This window comes from Oenanthe melanoleuca, chromosome 1A (genome assembly GCF_029582105.1).
Source record: "Oenanthe melanoleuca isolate GR-GAL-2019-014 chromosome 1A, OMel1.0, whole genome shotgun sequence".
Taxonomy (NCBI): domain Eukaryota; kingdom Metazoa; phylum Chordata; class Aves; order Passeriformes; family Muscicapidae; genus Oenanthe; species Oenanthe melanoleuca.
Genome location: NC_079334.1, coordinates 1,611,577 through 1,630,220, shown reverse-complemented (window position 1 = coordinate 1,630,220; position 18,644 = coordinate 1,611,577). Strand labels below are relative to the sequence as shown.

Below are 18,644 nucleotides of genomic sequence, written 5' to 3'. Positions count from 1 at the left end.
ATTCTATTCTATTCTATTCTATTCTATTCTATTCTATTCTATTCTATTCTATTCTATTCTATTCTATTCTATTCTATTCTATTCTATTCTATTCTATTCTATTCTATTCTATTCTATTCTATTCTATTCTATTCTATTCTATTCTATTCTATTCTATTCTATTCCATTCCATTCCATTCCATTCCATTCCATTCCATTCCATTCCATTCCATTCCATTCCATTCCATTCCATTCCATTTCCATTCCATCCCATTCCAAAAAAGGAGGAAATGCACTCCACTTTTGATTTGAAGTAGGAAGAGGGTTTCTTACACACTGCTTTGTTGACCACTGCTCCTCTCACCAGCCCTGCATGCTGAATGAGCCACTCTGCCACATTCTGTAACAGCTGCATAGGGGTTCCAATCAAACTCTTGCAGTCAGAACAGTTTCTTACTAGTTTTGAGGCAATTTGCTCACTTTTTCACCCTGCTCCTGATTCCTGACACACAATGAAATAGGAGGGGCCTTAGGCACTTTCAAAAAAACCCCCAGCCCTCAATAAATCCCCTTAAGGGCCCATTTTAATTCTGCTTATGCTCTTGATGTGCAAGTTCTTACCCTGCTATTCCCCTAGAAGCAGTTTATTTCTGTCTGCCAGCACTGCCAAAGTGACAAAATCCCCTTTCCCACCCACCATGTAATTGCTCTGTTGATGCCCTTCCCACACATGCCTGTAGAAAGAAAGCTCTGGCAGTATTTGCTCTGCTGAAGTGAATAGCATCTCTCTCCTCCCTCCCTCCATGTGGCTTTCAAGCAGTCACACTGTTATTTCTATTCTGGAGCAGCACCCCATCTGAGAAGGGAGCATGTTCCAAGGGAAGGAAAGCCAAGGCCTGATCTGCCAGCTCTCCTGTGCCCACAGCTCCTGGAGCTGAGGAATTTGGGGGTGGCCAGAAAGGCAGAAGCAAGCATTACAAATAGGGGACATTCAGAGAAAGGGAGTAAAACAAGAAAATCAAAGGCTGCATTTTTAAATTGCTTTTTTCCCTACTGCAAAGGCTATGGGATAAAGTAGCTCCCTCTGTTCTGTGCTTGCACAGTGCCATGTTGTTAATTTTAGATTAAGACAAGAAAACTATCCAGTGAAATTAGATTATTTTAACTTTTCCAGTGCATCTCACTCTCAGTCTTCTCCATGTAAAATTCTATTGTATGCAGGAAACAAAAGAAGCTTTAGAATCAGCCTAAAGTTATGTCTTTATTTTAATTTCTCTTGGGCTTGTTTATCCATCTACTCTAAAGGTGCACCAGAGATTAATTTCCCCACCTCATTGCAGCTGCCTGGAGTATGATTACAGAGGACCACACCAACACTACTAACTAAATAATCAGAAATAATTTCTTCAGCTTGCTTAAGGAAACTGACCCCAAACTCTTGTTTAAACTTCAAAATTTACTAAAGCATGGTTACGTGGAAACAAGAAATAGAGTTTCAGAACCACTCACCTCTAAGGCAAACAATGCTCAATAAATTTATTTCTTAATAAAATTTTAAAATGTAATAACATGGCCCAAGATAGAACAAATTTTTGCTTTAGACATGCTAAGTGTTTTTCACACACTTTTGCTTCTCTGTGGTTTGGCAATCTAATTTTGGTAAATAACCATAGTTATATTGTTAAATAATAGGAGAGCACAGCTCCAACATATTGTGCAGTCAGCATCCCATTATATTCAGCTTTACAATTTTGCAATGTGACAACTCTCTTTGTGGGGAAAAAGCCCCCAACAATGGACTAAATCACACATTTGCTCTTCCTCTGAGCACTGCTGGTTGTCAAAACCTGTTGCACTCTAGCAGGGGAGCCTTTTAGACACATTCCAGGGCTGGCTTCATGCAGACAGAACTCATTAAAGGCCACTCAAATGCCACATCTGAAGGGTCACAGAAAGCTGCTCATGCCCACACCATCCCAAGCAGCCCTGTGTGCTGTGCTCAGCTCTCCTCTTCCTCTGCCAGCCTCAGCAAACATTTGCATTACTTCCTTAGAATGTGTTTAGATTATCAAAGGTGTTACAAAAAATAATGCATATACCAATGTTAGGGAAAAATGGGAAGAGTCTCATTTTAGTAAGAGCATAATGGACTAACTTGTCCCTCTCTGAGTATCCAGACTTTTCTCTGAAGTGCTGCTTTATCACTTCCCTCTGCTCTAGTTACTTTCTCTTAAAGGCCTCTTTTATTTGAACTTCTGTTTATCTAGAATTAATGAGTTATTTTTTTGAAGCAGCCAAAATGTATCTGTGAAGGAGCTGTATTGATCCCCATTCTCTCCCTGGGCTAACTCATGGAAATCTGTTCTGGGGGAAACCTTACCATGCAATTCATAATGCTCTTCTGATGCTGCCATGCTAGACACTGGCTGTGCACTTTTAGGTTTGGCTTCCAGTCCTTCACTCTGCTTTTTTATCCCCAACAGGACCTTCTGTCTCCAGTTCAGGTATTATCATATCTTCATAGCTGCACCTGATTACAACATTTTATAATCAGCTCTAAATTTTTCCATTTAAACCACAGCAGCATGGATTTGTTATTGGCAGCCTGCAAATAACAGCTTTTGTCATAAAGCCCTGCATTAAAATTTTATCTTTATGGAAATATTTATATTTGGGTTTGGATAAACAGAAACCAGTTCTGCTGTGAGTACAAATCAGTGCTCCTGCTGTGCAAATTGAGGGGATGAAAAACGTGAGTGAAGATGAGACTCTGCAGTGTGCTCCCCAATGATCTGCAGAATGCCCCCAAACCCTCTTATTTATTCCTAGACAGTGATGCCAAAGCTGAAATAAAAACATGTTCCTCAGAGTGGTTTCCCATTGGTTCAAAGGCGATGTTTCCATCAGCAGTGATTTATTTTTCTCAGCAGTCCCACTGATCCAGCCCTTCTGAGAAGCTCAGGGAGGGAAATTGGGCTCAGCCTGACTTGGCACCACCACCCATGGGGTTCTGCAGTGTTACAGCACTGAAAGCACTCAGCACATCCAGACATGTCTTTTTTCACTCTGAGAGGATTCCTACCTGCATGGCCTTCCCTCAGCCCCAAGGGACAGCCCAGTGCTCTCCTGTGTGCCAAAACAGCTGAAGTGGAGGTGGGAGCTCTTCTGAAGCCAAGGAGCTTCTGTGTGAACTGAGCTGGGAAGAGAGGGGAAAGAGGGTGCATGAGCAAGAAACACACAATCCATGCAAGACTATTTGGTGCCAGTGCACGCTCCTAGGGAGTGATCTTTTTCACACTGCATCTTTCACACAGATAAAATACAGAAAGAGCTGGGACCTGAACTCAGCATCTTTTAAGCAAAATGCCATAAGCACACAACTAGCTTTGGTGCCCCTCCCTCTTGCCCACCAAATCTCTGCTGTGCCATGGTACAGCTGCCCAAAGGGAGGTTGGAAAATGCAGCCCCACACCTTGAGAGGAGAGGAAACAGGTCCAGGGTTCCTCCTCTATGTCCTAACACCACGTCACTCACAGGACCAAAAAATCCCCAGCTTAAAAAAGAACTTAAAGGAAAACAAAGGCTTCCACCATATTTTACTCAAATTGGTCAGCATTCCCAAAATTTTTAGATTCCTCTAAGGTAAGCAAAAGTGTTGTTTGGAGATCTTGATCAGGCTTAGGAGTAAAGATAGGCAGAGAGCTGGTCAGCCAATTCAAGGTTAGGAAACTGATGTCTTGCATTAAAATTGATCATGAGGTTTTTGGGAAGCACAGAAGGGGAATGCTGCCCATAAAAGATGAGTCACAAACTGGGGTGCTTAGTAGGACTGCAGTTTAGGATATACTTGGCATTTAATGGAAATAACACTTAGGCCTCCCAGTTCTTTCCCAGTCTGCCCCTTTGGAGGCTGACACAGGTCCTGAGCGGTCCTGGAGCCTTGTTCAGCCGACAAAGTCACAAAGTTTTAGTTCCCTCCTGCCTGAAGCAGGAATGTGGAGTGAAATGTGGAATGAAAGACAAGCAGACACTTCTCAGGCAGAGGCATTTCACTTTTGGCTGTGTGGCACAGGAAGGGAGAGGAGCCCAACCTCCCAACTTCTCGCCCGAACTCGCGCTTCCTTCGCTGCTGACATTTCTCCTTCTGCCAAGGCAAATCAAGCCCTCCTCTCACTCTCAGCCATCCTGAAAGCTGCATTCACAACCAGCCCGAGGCTCCCCAGCCCATGCCAGCTCTTTGCACGTGTCAGAGTGTTTGCTGGGGAGGGAAGGGCCCTGTGAAACACACCTGCTTCTCCTTGCCTCGCTGGGCAAGAGCCTGTTCTCGTTTACGAGCCAGGCAAGGCTTGGGAAGGCACGGGAATTATTCTAACACTAACTACAAGAGCAAAATGCATCCCCCTCTACTCATGCAAAATGTAACCCCTTCCTTTTGCCTTTAGGATATGCTAGTGCTGGCTCCAGACTTGCTCTGTTGTGATTTAAATCACAGTTCTGCAGGGTAAAATTTGGCTCACGATGCCCTGTACTAATTTAGGATGGAAAGAGGGCCCTCCCTCATGAAATATTTCAGGTATAATCAGGAAATTGTGGTTACAGATGCAATCCAGGAGCGTTTTGGGTTGGTAACCAAGGCAACACTTCTTGCTTCAAGACACACTTTTCTGTTGATAATCTATTGTAATGGCAGTAATTGCAGCTGACAAGGCTCTGTTTGTTGTGAGAGATAATTAGCACTTGAAATAAAGTAACAGATTTAAATAAATTGGGGGGAACCGAGTGGTGTGACCTGATGCTTTAGAAACAAACAAGAGCTTTGGGGGCCTGCACACTGTGTGATGTTAGTGGTGGCCTCCACGGAGGCTGAACAATACCAACGTTTATTAGCAGTTGTTTAATTGGGAATTACAGTTGCTTTCATGATGAAAACAATTTTTCTCTTTCTCATCCAGGTTGTATTTACATTACAAAACATGCTTTAAAAAATCACACACAAACACCTCTACCTACCTTACCAAATGAAGCTACTGATGTTTTCCTACACTTGCTATTTTGCCTAGAATTTGATTTAAAGCCAGTGTTTTAAAATAAGTGGTTTCTTTGACAGCTGCAGAGTTTAAAGACCCCAATGGTGATTCTGCCCAAGGGTGTGGAGGGAGCATTGTTCATTCTGCATGTCCCAGGTGTGTCCCTAGGGTCAGCTTCAGTTTGCTGCCAGTTTGTTCCAAGCCAGTGTTCATGGCTTGGGTTGTTGACACAGCCCCTGCTGCTGTCTTGGTGCTGTATCCAGAGCTGGACAGGCAAACCAGGGCTGCTGCCTGATGTCAGTGGGATCCTGCCCTGCAGAGGATGTGTTAGATGGGGTGAAAGCCTCAGCAGTTCCCTTAGGCTGCACTAGGAAAGCCAGCCTAGATATTATATTTTGCTCTCTGCAATTGTGAGACAGAGCTACTTGGCTCAGTGGATAGCAAGAAGAGGAATACAGTGCTAATAAACTTTCCTGCCATGGGGAATGGAAGTGTTTTACATAAACTTGTAGCTGTTGAAATGATGATGCTTCTGTGATGGAGCAACACAACATGTGCCTGCATGCAGCCAAAACTAACATGGTTATGTGATCCCCTTTTCCACAGTGCCTGAGCACCATTTCCACAGATAAAGAGAAAATGAGATTTCCTAACGATATTAAATCAGTTTGTTTACAAGACAGGAAGGAAGGCTCAGGCTGCACAGCCTTATCCAGGCTCCCAGGCAGACACAAGGCAGGTTGACTGAGGGTGGTGAGGCTCTGGCACAGGCTGCCCAGGTAATCTGTGGATGTCCCATCCCTGGAAGTGTCCCAGGCCAGGCTGGATGGAGCTTTTGAGCAACCTGATCTATTGAAAGGTGTCCATGCCCATGGCAGGGGGGTTGGAACTGGATAAACTTTAAGAAGCCATTCCAAGATTCTTTGATCAGTGAACTGAGCCCACATCCCACAAGGTCAACAGGAGCAGCTGAACCTGGAGGCCACATTTGTCTTCTGAAAGCCAGGCTAGTTTTGGGCTGGAATGATTCATCTCCTTCACAGGATCTCACCAAATCTGTGAAACCTTCTGGCCAGGACATGATATCATATCTAGTGTCAAAACAGAGACTGTCATGCAAATGAATTCATCTCAGGGCTGGCCAGAAGGCAAAATCAGTCCCCTCTTGAGATTTAGTCATGAAAGGTATTAAATGCCTAACTCTGGCTAGTAATATAATTTCTTTCTCTAATACTTCATGAAGAAGACAACATCTCTGTTATCCTCAAGACTACAGCTGCATTATTCCTTTAGCAAACATTAATCAACAATTCACATCAGAATCACACATCCATTGTACATTACTATTCACAGCCCACGTCAGGCAGGGTAGTGATATCCTCAGGGGCCCAAAACTGCATTATTACTTTCTTTCTAAAAGTGAGCTCTGTGGTTAAAGATACCTGAACTGAGATTCCTGCCATTTGCTAACCTCTGCTGAAGTTACAGACATGGCTAGAAAGGAGACCACAGTGAAGCCCAAGGGATTTCATGCTTCCAAGGTGGTCAGGCTCTCCCACAGCAGCTCCCCCACTCCCTGTATTCCATACAAGTTCTCCAGAAGCACTCAGAGAAAGTTGCTGTGGTAAAACTACAAGCTCAGCCCATCTTCTTTCTTTAGTAATCAGGAATTGAGTTGCACCAGGCAATGATTCTGCTTTCTAAATGCTCTGAAACATGCAAAAATGTTGCATTTATAAGTTATTTAAAAACCCACAGGAAATAATGAATGCAGTAGTTCCCCAGAAATTCAAAATTGCTTACAATTTGTAGTGTGTGCAGGACCTTACCACAAATCCCATCCCAGCCTTGGTTCTAAGTAGCTCATAAAAATGGCCTGTTTATTTTCTAAAACGATCTGCATAAAAAAGATTAAGCTTATTTATTGTAAAAATTACCATCTTGCTGGAGCAGTAATGACTATATCATGGAGCAATGCTCTTCCCCTGGATGCCTCCCTCAGCTGTGCTGTGCAAGGAGACCTGCATTTATGGTCTCCTGGAATAAAGCTAATGCTCACAAGACTCTGCTCTTGTATGCCCACAGCTAAATCCTGGCATCTAGCAGATGGTGTGTGTGTGTTTCCTAATGCAGTGCCTTGTATGTGTGTAGTTGTCATAATTAAATAATAACTCCCAACACCAGCTCGTGTAACAGGAGAGCCAGGGCCATATTTCCCCTCGGAGGGAAGCCATCAAACCCAGCCTGTGGGTAGATGGAGGAGGAAGGAAATGAGGAAATAATACCCACAGCACTCCATCCCCTCCACTCAGGGAGAAAACAAACCCTGCTGCATGTGGCCAGCCTGTTTTTAAAGGTAAATAAAAACCTCTCTGCCCCCAAACTGGCAGAAAATAGGGTGCCAACCATTCTGAGGTCAAGTAATCTATTATTGTGGGAGAGGAGTCTGACCTTATATATTTGGGGTTTTCCCTGCTTTTCATGGTTGTCCCATTGATGGAGGAATTGTGGACATCTGCAGGAGAAGTGCCTGTGAGATGAGGCAATTCACAGTTCTCACCTTCTTAAGATAAATGCAAGGGCTGCTTGTTATATTCCTTTATGGATGGCAGACAGAATGATGGGTCTCTGCAGATATTCTTTCTTTCCTTGGCCTAGGGAGAGAATTAAGTTGTTGATTACGCCCAGCAAGAAACACCACTGGATGTGTGGAGGACAAATGTGACTTATTTTAAGGGTATGAGTTTAGCAATTCCACTATTATCCTTCACATTGCTGTAAAAAAAAATCCTTTTGCTAGGGATACTATAAATGACTTGAACAGATGAAAGCCTTTCTTTCAGGCTAAGAATTAGAATATGAAATCCAGAAAAGCATCTTTCAAATTTGAGGGTGCAAGTTAAACAGGAGGAAGTTGGAGCTATTTACCTCTTTTGTGTGAAAATGTACAAGGACTCTTTGGCTCCTGATTCCTGTGGCCAGGCAGTGCTCTGTCCCCAGATCAGCCTCCAGCTTCCCCAAAAAGTCACATTTCCAATTACACAGGCTATTCCTTGGGAGTGAGGGGCCCTGGACAACACCTCCCTGCACCTCCCTCTTCTGTAAGATGGGACAGTAATAGTTGAGCTTTCATTCTCTTCTCTTTCAGCTTCAGTGAACTAAAAATTAAAAACAGGAGTCAGTTCTAAACTTTGCAAAGGGCCTCCACTTCCTAACAAACAAATCACTCTTCCTCTAGCTTCAGGATGCTAATATCCTTTTTTGTTTTGCTTGAAAAATGGAAGACATAATTTTCTAGAACACATGGATGACTAACTCGGTATTTTATTTCATACTATAATCATTTTGCTTTACATATGTGAGAAAGAAAGAAAAATTCCACCTTTAAATTTCACACCATGTCCTCTAATTAAAAGGCAAGGTGAACTATTACCACAGGAAGCTCATAAAGACAACAAACTCACTTTTCATTTTTTTCCCGAAGTTTACATTACCATAAATATTCATGCCATACTCCCTTCACAGTGTAACTGCTAGAGAACACACTATAATCTGTTTAAGAAGAACATGAATCAGACTGATAAAAATAATTGGTTGGATTTTTCTTTTAATTTTTTTTAATGTTTTAAATAAAGCTGTCAAAGGTTCCTGTGGTAATGAAGAGCTTTGTTGTTATGACAACTGCCTATTCCTTTTCCTTTGAAGAAATCTGCAATTTGATAGGTAAAAGCATCAGGAATAATTAAAAAAAAAAAAAGTAAGCAAAGAAAAACATCTGTTAGGACAAATCCCCACCCAAAATCTTAGCAATCATGTCATTAGTGAAGTGACAATCTTCAGGTGGAGTACCTTCACATCAGCAAGCACAGGGGTGCTCAGCAGCTGCTGGGGTCTGGGTAACCCTGGGTCAGAAAGCTCCTCTCTCTGTCAGGGGCACACATGTGATTCATGTGACTCTCTTCCTCTCCAAAGCCTATTGTTCTCAAAAAAAGGGGCCTTTCAGAAGTTAATTCTGCTTCTTCTAATAATTTATTCTGCTGATCCGTTTTAAAAGCAGCCCTCACATGAAACATGGCCACTGAGTTTTTGGCAAACTGCAGAATTAGAATTAGAATTAGGCAGGAGGCAGGGCTCCCCTTTGGGAGGGAAGGAGGATGTTGAGGAGAGGGTGAAGCAGTGCTCAGAGCAGTGGCCATGGCCAGAGTGGGGTCCCATGGCTGTGCTGACCCTTGTGAGAGCAGCTGGGGCTGTGCCACTGCAGGGAGTGCCAGCAGGCAGCCACCCTCACACAGGGGTGACAGCCACACAGGAGTGGTGACAGCCACCCTCACACAGGGGTGGTGACACTCACCCAGTGGTGACAGCCACCCTCACACAGGGGTGACAGCCACACAGGAGTGGTGACAGCCACCCTCACACAGGGGTGGTGACACTCACCCAGTGGTGACAGCCACACAGGAGTGGTGACAGCCACACTCATACAGTGGTGGTGACACACACACAGTGTTGCTTGTGACACATCCATCAAAGTTGTTCCTGCTGCCTGGGATTTCTGTGAGACACTAGGGAAAGCACACCATCAGAACTCCTGAAAACTTGGGAAAATTTCCCCCACAGTGATTTTTTCCCCCTTGTTGACATCTCCTGGGTTGTCCTTCCCAGGAGACACGTGACTGTCAGATTTGAGTCATTTCTCATCTCTGATAATTAGTCTGCTGCACTTTGCAAACTGTGAGACTTAACCCCGTGGATGCAATGTGACAGAAGGGATACAAACTCACACTCCTGGCTCTGTAGTGCTAATAAACCAAGAGTTTGGCAATAAGTTATAATGATCCATGCTGCTTGGAGGCTGGAATTGGGAGTGCCAACATTCCTGCTGTGCTTCTGACTTCATGAGAAATAGGACACTTTGCAGTAATTTCAGTTTCTTTGCATGCCAGCTCTCATTGCCAGGCACACCATGGTCTCATTTTGCTGTTCTTTGAGGCACACTCTGCTCTCCATTTCTCCACCCCTTGGAAATAATCCAGGGCTTTGAAGCAGCAAAATTTTAACCACTGTCTTGCCTTGCCACTGACATTGAAGAACATGCATCTTTCACAAAGTCCCTTCTTAATACTTCTGTGTTACTCATTTATTCTGAAAGTGAAAATTTCAACATCCCTGTCAGGAGAGGTTCTTGATTGCTGCCCTTTTCTACACAGAAAGATTTCAGACATTCAAGAGAAGACAATCATGCTAAGTAATGGCAGGATTTGGAAATAAAAGCATTATTTCAGATGGTACAACTGTAGACTTTTCTGAAGGTGCTGTAGAAGTCTATGTTAACTTGAAAAACCCAAGAAAATCCCCCTGAATTTTCTTCTTTAGGCCACAAATGCCTGGAATTCCCACAGTGAGGAAGTCTGAATTGGCAGGCTGGACACTAGGTGGTGCTAGGACAGTGGTTTGTCAGGAAATTAAGGAGGGAAATTCTGGGTGGAAGAGCGCAGTAGGTTGCAAATGGTTACTTGCCAATAAAGCATTTGCTGTGGCACAGCTAATCCATTACTATCTGTCTGTTAGGCTAACCCACCTGACTGGACACTATTAGCTGGCAGCAGGAACACCTAATGCTGCCTCTTGCCAACCCTGCTTCCCGTGCATCTGCAAGCTGTCAGAGGCACTGTGCCCCTTCCACAAATCTGTCATCCTTGCCCTCCTCCTCCCATCCCCTCACGGGAGGAAAGCAGCCTGGCTGCCTCTGGAATGAAGAGGGAATGATGCTCAAGAAGTTTTCCTGGGCTGGCCCTGATGCTCAGCTGGGAGGGAGGCAAGAGAGCTGGTTGCTACATGGCCACCTCCTCACCTCCTGCTCATCCCATTCCCTTTTGGGTGGCTGTGCAGCTGCATGTGTCTGGGACCTGATTTGGTTTTAAAACAACATTTCCCACCATGTCCCAGAGTTGTTTTTTTTTTTTTTTTATTTTTATCTGGGTTAAGTCCCCCACCCAATCTAGCACAGGGTCAACCCCATTCACTGCAACTGGCCAGGAATGTGCAGCCAAAGCCACCTTGGCAATGAAGGTACCAGAAACCAGAATCATAGAATAGTTTGGGTTGGAAAGGATCCTTGAAAGGCACATCTTCAACCAGATCAGGCTGCTCAGAGCCACATCTGACCTGACCTGGAATGCCAGGGGACATCCCTGGGGACATTCCCAGAGATGTTTGCAGGCAGGACTCAGCTCTGCTGTCTGCAGCAAGGTTCAGTGCCCCACAGGCTCCCCACTCCCCTGGGAGCCCTGGTTCCTTCACAGACATGGCACACACCTCCTGCACCTGCACTGTGGTGCTCCAGAGCAGCTGCCACACCCACAGACCATGACAGGGTGCAGGAGCCTGCCCAAGTCATATTGAGGAGAGCTGTGAGTGAATCTGGTGACAAGAGGCATAAATAGCACTTAGAAACCAATTAGTGGGGAAGGCTTTGTTCCTCTGATCTGGTTTTGACACCCAACTAAAGTGTTTCTCCTCACTTCATGGGTGACAGACCTCTCATCACACATCTGCTCACCCCTCTCCCCCAGCCTCCAGGCAAACTTCACCCCTTTACTTACAGACAGCAAATTCCATGGATTCCCTGGGGTCAGTCAGGTGCAAACTGGACATAACTTGGCTGTATAATAAAGAAGAGTTTGAAAGAATAAATCATGTAGTCTTAATGGATTGGCTGAAAAACTAAGGGACCAAATTATTTCTCATTGTTTCAAGTTACTTCCAAACTACAACAATTAGGTTTTCTCTGCTTCAGCCTAAATCCTTTTACCCAAAACATGGAGAAAGTAAATGGGCCCCTGCATTTGGTGCCTTCTATTGTCAGAGAATCTATTTGGAAAATCAAATTTAAAAATGCAAATTAAAAAAAACAACAAAACCCAAACACCATCAAAAAAAGCAAAGCAAGCCTTAAAGAATAAAATGCATTTTCAGAGTAACTAACACCACCCAGCAAATAAATATTCTTGTGAGAAGTGCAGTAAACCTAGAGCTGATACCTGGCTTAAGGTACCAGTACAAGGCCTATTCCCATTAACAAGAAATACTTTACAATGTGTGATACACAAAGCAAGGAGCTGGTTATTCTTTTTCTTATTATTTTGTAGCTTTTTGTTTGCTTGTTTTTGTTGGTTTTTTTAATTTATTTTTTTTAATTACAAAGTACCACTTCTTGGCAGCCAGAAAGGTTTGGGTAAGAATGGTCCCATTTCTATATTTATCTGGAATGAAATATCTAGTCTGGAGCAAGCAAGCAAAGATTTGAAAGCACATTTCTAGGTAAGTGTATGAGGGTTGTAAACATAAGATTGCTCTGGACACACTTTTGAGTCCAAGATTTTCCTCAAAACATTTTCTAAGTAACTTACAGATGTCTTGGGGTGGAATGGAAAGACCTGGAACCTCAGAATTGCAGAATAGTGCTGTCACCCAGCAAAGACAAACAATAAATTTGGCAGTGCTGACCTTTTGGTGCTCGTGTTATGACACCCATGCCATCCTCATCCATCAGGTACCTGTGGAAAGACAAACATCCTTCAGCAGATGGGGCAGATTTGGCATCAGCCTGAGTCCATCCTGTCCCAGTTAACCAGTAACTGAGTGTGGGCTGGGTATTTACAGAGGCTCTGGGAACAGCTTTCTATTTCTTGCCTTTCCCTATCCACTCTTGCTCTGTATTCATCTTTCAAGACATAGTTCACACACATTAAAAGTGAATTAAAAAAAACCCAGCAAACAACAGTGACTTTATGGCTGTTTCATCATCCAAATAACCAGTCCCTGATGACCATCTTGTTAATGCACACTTATAAAATATATCACCCATGTTTGGGGGATGTAAAATTAACACAGATATTTGTGGGTTCTGGCAGTTGCTTCTTGCTCAGCAATGCTCATGCATCTTGTCACAAATATAAAATGTAGATTTTTCTTTTTTTTTTATAAATATACAAATATTTCCAGCTTGGCAAAGTGATTAAAAACAGAGTATATCCATCTTCAACTATCCAAAGGCATAAAAATGAAAAAGGGAAAATGTTAGCAATAAATTAGCATTTTTTATTTTATTACAAAGGTTTCACTTAGACCCATGAAGAAGAAGGTGAAGAGGAAAGAAACCTCCAGCCTAAAACCTCAATTTTGCCCTCCATATCTTTTAAAACCCCCAATTCTAAAATTTTCACCATGTGATATTACATACTTCTATTCAAACTACACACCAGTGATTCTAGCTGTATTATTCAATTTTGGAAGCCTTCTCCAAGGCCTCAGGTCTAATGCAGTGTTCTTTTGGGGGTCAGCACAGAAAGTTCCAAACTCCCATTTTCCAGGGTTCCAACACCAGCAGTGCCTGATGGAGAAGAGCCCTCAGGTACCAGGGGGACAGAACTCACACCCAGGAGCAGGCTGGTGCTTCTGGCTGGCTGTGAGGAGAGAATTGCTGTGTAATCCCTCAGATTAGTCCAGAGACAGAGAACAAAGATACAGACACAAAACATTGATAATATTTAAAGTCCTTTTGGTAATCAGCAGTGAAATCAATGCAACTGCAGCTGATGGACATCAGCGTGGAGATGCTGAGCAAAACTTGAGGGCACAATGTGTGGATCCTGAGACCCAAATGAGTCACTGAAAATGGATTTACTGCTGGTAGCCAGCCTGCTGTGTGCATTTACTGCTGCTGGCAGCAGGTGACTGGCCTTGGCAGGGAGGGAAAACAGTCCCTGAACACCTCCTTGGACAGCCTCTCCTAAATGCCTGCAATTCCTGCTTGTTCTCTGCCTCCCCTTTCAGAGCAAGAGCACAACTGTGCTGCCATTCCAGGGGATATTTATTAGACAACAGACAGCAAATCACTTTCATTACAGCCACCAAAGGCAAAGCCTGGAATGATGCAAAGATCTTTCAAGTTTACTTCCAGGGGAAGAGACAGAGAGTGTGAATTCAGTTTTGTTCTTGGCATCCTGTCATCCCTCAGCATCCAAAGGGCTCCAAGCTTGCTGCAGTCAGACTGTTGAGGACCCCCACAGGTTAACACGAAGCCAGGAGATGGCAAGGGATGATCAGACAGCAAAATCACCTCTTAAAGGATCTTTTCATTTCACCTGGTTAATTGAAACAATGCCTGTGCCTGCTCCTGCCTTTCAAACCACCAAAGATTCATTTTTCCACACAGGCACAACAAAAATAAAGTCCTCTTCAAAAAGGGGAGCAGTGACCTCATTTAGACACATTAGTTTCCATGAAAGGTAAATATGGCAGACAAAGTGGGGATGTGAGTGGTTTGTTCTTGGGAAGTGGGGAAGGGGGGAAAGGAAAATCATCACAGGGTTTGTCTTTCCACCAGGCTGATTTCCTTTAGCAGCCTGAATAAGCAATTGGCCACTAGCCAGCTGTGGTGAATTTGTCCCATGTTTGCAAGATCAGTCAGTGAGCAAAGCTGTTTTCAGTTAATAAATATTTGATTTACAAGGTACAGTAAGTAATAAAATGGGAAAGGAGTTTAGCTGCTGGGAGATTTGTTTAGCACTTTAGTGGGGATAACTAACAACCAGCTTTGCTTGTTTTTTTCTCTTTCACATGGCCAATAGGCAAGCAACTTTATCAGTCTTGCTGCATTACAACTGGTAGTGAGCAGAACTAACACACTGAGCAAAACAAGTGGACTGGGACATACACCATGCCTTGACAGAAAAACAGCTGAAGGGAACACTCTTAGATTCTCCTTTCTTCTTCTCTGCAAGTAACCTGTGATAAATATTGCATTTCTCAGTATCATTGGGAAAAATCAAAACTGTTTGATCCTTTCCATATGATATAGGTAGCTATATATGAGAGGGAGAAGGATATAAAGTAGCAGGTACAGAACAGCCAGCAGCACTTTATCAAAGGAGAAAAGACCCCAGAAGACACCAATCAACCAACTACACAGTCCTGGGTATTTTGGATAGGGCTGGAAAACAAAGTGCGCACACACACAGAAAACAAGGAGAAGAAAAACATATGAAAGGGCTGTGCTTAAAAAAGAACCTCAAACCAGCTATGATAGAAGAGGTAGCTTTTTTTTTTTTTTCTTTTCCCCTATTTTAATTTCTTCCTAGAGTGCTGGACCTCTAGGTGGGGATGTGGTGATGTGGGCAGGGCAGGGAGCAGTGCTGAGCACAGGTGAGCTCTGCAGGCTGGAGGAGCAGACACTTGTGCTCTGTCTCTGGTGCACAGCAGCCATCCCTCCCTCCCTCCTGTGTGACAGTGGGCACATCACTGAGTCTGTCAGATCTCCAGGTCCCCCTGGAGAAACACTGGGAAGACACTGACTCTCCTATCCACTGCTCAGGTTGTTTTGTGCAGGCTCTGAAAGGGAATTTTGAGTTGAGTCGCAGTAACTGGAGATGTGCAGGAAGTTATTGTCAGAGTTGTGGCTGTTCATGGCAGATCAAGGACTCCAGCAGGAGAGTAACAGCCTCCTCCTAGAGGCTCAGAGCAGCAGAAAGGGTGTCCACACAGCCTCACCAGAAATACCATCAACTGCTCATTTCTAGGATGCTGTCAGGAGCTTTTCCCCAGTAACTGCCAGTAGGACAGAACAAAGAAAAAAATTTCTCTGTGGAGCAAAGAAATTCCTGAGAGTTCTAACTTCTCAGTCTATACAAGTTTACACTGTTCTGTCCTGCTTTTCATTCAACCCCAGAGATATTCCAGGTGTTTGCCCAGCAAGAGCACAAAGCCAGTCCTGGACAGGCTGCAGGGGAGGGACAGACACAGGTCATTCAAAGCAGGCTCTGGGAAATCAGCCCTTTTGCCACACTGAGAGGTCTCAGCAGCTGGAGAGGACAGCAGAAGGCATCCCTGGATATTCCCAGTGGTGCTGTGGCAGGGGCTGAACAGCCCAGCTGAGTGACCCAGGGCCCCTTGCAGCCATGGAGCAAAGTCCGTGCTCACTTTTCTGCCAGCACAGAAAATCTGCCTTTACATTCAGTCCCACGCTTCAGGAAAACTTCCTGCCAGGACTTTCATCAAAGCATATGCTTCTGCAAAAGAGCTTTAATGAATCAATGTTTCCTGACAAAAAATAGCTTTTGCCAGAAATCCCGTCCAGCTCCCCTATTCAGTTATCTATCTCTAAAGACCACAGCCCTCCATCTGCAAAACAAGGATAAGAATTTTACCTTATTTTTATGAAGCACATTAGGATCTAGGGGTGAGCAGCTCACAAAATAAAGAGCTATTAAAAACTGGTGCTTTCACAAATGGATCTCAGAGCTGCCTGGCTCTAATGTTGGACAATGGTATTCAAATGGGCCAGACAAAGCAGCAATTCTGGCATGAACAAACCCACATTGCATTATTTTAAGATGTGCAGTCATTCCCCTGCAATTGGAATCCAAGGGTGATGCCAAGTGCTTTGGGGAAAGGAGGGAGCAGGCAGAGGCTGCATTTCTTTCATATGTGCTTTACTTTTTAATAGCTGTTGGGATACCTGTTAAACTAAACTGCAGTAGCTGTTTACTGTAATAACAGCAACATTATAAAAATGATCAGCTCCATTTCCAGAAGCAGGCTGTGCCTCTGTTTGTTTTCCTGTTGAGGAGGGACGTGTCCCAGAGGATCTCCCTTTGGGAACCCCTGTCTCAGCATGAAATGAGTAACACGATTTATGTAGACACTGCCAGCTTCTTTCCCTCCTCAGACACAAAATGGCTTTATCTAGTCAGGTAATGTCACAATAAAGTGGTACAGTAGAATTTTCATCACTGGATGGTCTAAAAGAGACAGATCACCCAATCTATATTTCCACAGGCAAACAACATGCTGCACTCAAATGGCAACAAGCAGCAAAGAGAGAGGGGGAAAAGCCCCAAACAGCCACAATAGAAAACTCCTGTTGCTAAATCACAGATTTAAAGCCAAATATTTTCACAAGGGACCAATTATAGCATTATCAAAGTTGGATAAAGAGGAATGAGGACAATGATTCAGAAAGTCCATTAGGCTTGCTTTACGTGAGTTTCTCAAAGCAATTTTTGATTTATTGTCTGTTAAACCACGCAGGGTTTGGGTTCAGAGGACAGGGCTGGCAAGCCCCAGCTAACAGCACTCAGCAGGATGCTAACACCTCTCCAGCACACCTGCACCATCCCACCTTTCCTCTCCAGCTCACACTGGGGTTGCATACATCCCACTGTATCTGCACATGCAGAGATTATTACAAGGATCATTAATAACTAAGTTTTTAATAAAAAGGGAAACATAACCAAGTGGGTTTTTTTGCTACACTTCTTGCTTTAAGCATATTTTTCCTGAGTCAGAGCCTGATGATAGGTACAAAGCTCCCTGCAATGTCCAGCAGTGTCACCAATGGTCACCACTTGCATCTAACCTGAAACATCTCTCACCTCTGTAATAAATAAAACACTGTCACTTTGATGTCCTCGTGTTTTTGAGTACCTGAATGCAAAACCTTAAAAAAACAACCCAGAGCCACACTAAGTGCATAATGCTTTTGTCACATCAGTGTCCTGAAGCCCCACTCATGATTTCAGCATAACAAGGTTTCTCAGCCTAAGAAAAGCCCCAGTGGATGCAGTTTTAGAGAAAAGAACACCATGTATGATGGGTTGAACCACTTCTGCTCTGTCAAGAAAAGACCAATTAGTGCCTCAGAAAATAAGTTCTTTCCAAAAAACCCAGACTTTTCTTGCAGCTCATATCAGTAACTCTGTACCACATCATGATGGGAATGCAGGAACTGGGGATGGGATTTAGTAAAGCAAGGGAAAAGAGGTGTGCCACCCCCTACAGAGATTTTTACTTGTTTTCAGAGGTGTGAGTGTTTACAAGATCCCTGCCCTCAAAAGTAAAAGCAGATATAAAACAAAACTATGTAAGTCACAACTGTCTCAACTGATTTAGGCAGCTGTTGTTGCTGATGATATTTTTGCATCTCAACATTCATGAATAAATTCCTTCATCTTAAACCTTATAAACATATAAGTTCATGAAAGAAACCCACATGACTCCTTTTATTTTTAGGAGACCGAATAAAATATTTATATCCCTCTGTGTCCCAAATATCAATTACTTCCTTCACCAAAAAAAAAGCATACATGCAATATGATTAAAAATTTACCCTACTACAAAACAATGTACAATTAACTCATACATTTCCAGCTTTCCTTGACAGACAAGTAGTGCACACATCCACATCCATCCTGTTTAAACCACACACACTCTAAATTCAGCCTTTCAAATCTGACAGGTAAGTTAAAAATACAGCTATTATCAGACAATGCATCCACATGATCTCCTGACAGCTACAAGCACACACAGCAGCTACCACTGGAAGAAATCAGCACCCACTAATGTGTGTTGGATACCAGTTTGATTTTCCTAGATTATGATTCCTAAAGTACTTTAGTTTCAGAATTAATTTTTAGAGGAATTTAGACAAACAGAGATTCTGAAATGTCCGTCTATTTTCTTCTTTCTTGTGACAGATTCCCTCTTCCAAAAAAAGAATATCCAGCAAAACCCCTTAAAACTTTCTCCCAGCAGAGCTTTCAAATTTTTTCTCTTCTTCTTGAAGAAAGAACGTGAAAT

The 18,644-nt window shown here is 43.4% G+C and overlaps 1 long non-coding RNA gene across 1 annotated transcript; it reads right to left on the bottom strand.

The window, feature by feature from the left end:
* Nucleotides 1-2,444: 2,444 nt before the first annotated feature.
* Nucleotides 2,445-16,280, bottom strand: LOC130248597 (uncharacterized). The gene is made up of 4 exons (XR_008839659.1): nt 16,214-16,280; nt 12,513-12,562; nt 3,062-3,175; nt 2,445-2,509 (listed from the first exon to the last, which is right to left on the bottom strand). It is a non-coding gene; the product is annotated as an uncharacterized LOC130248597 (long non-coding RNA).
* Nucleotides 16,281-18,644: the final 2,364 nt, after the last annotated feature.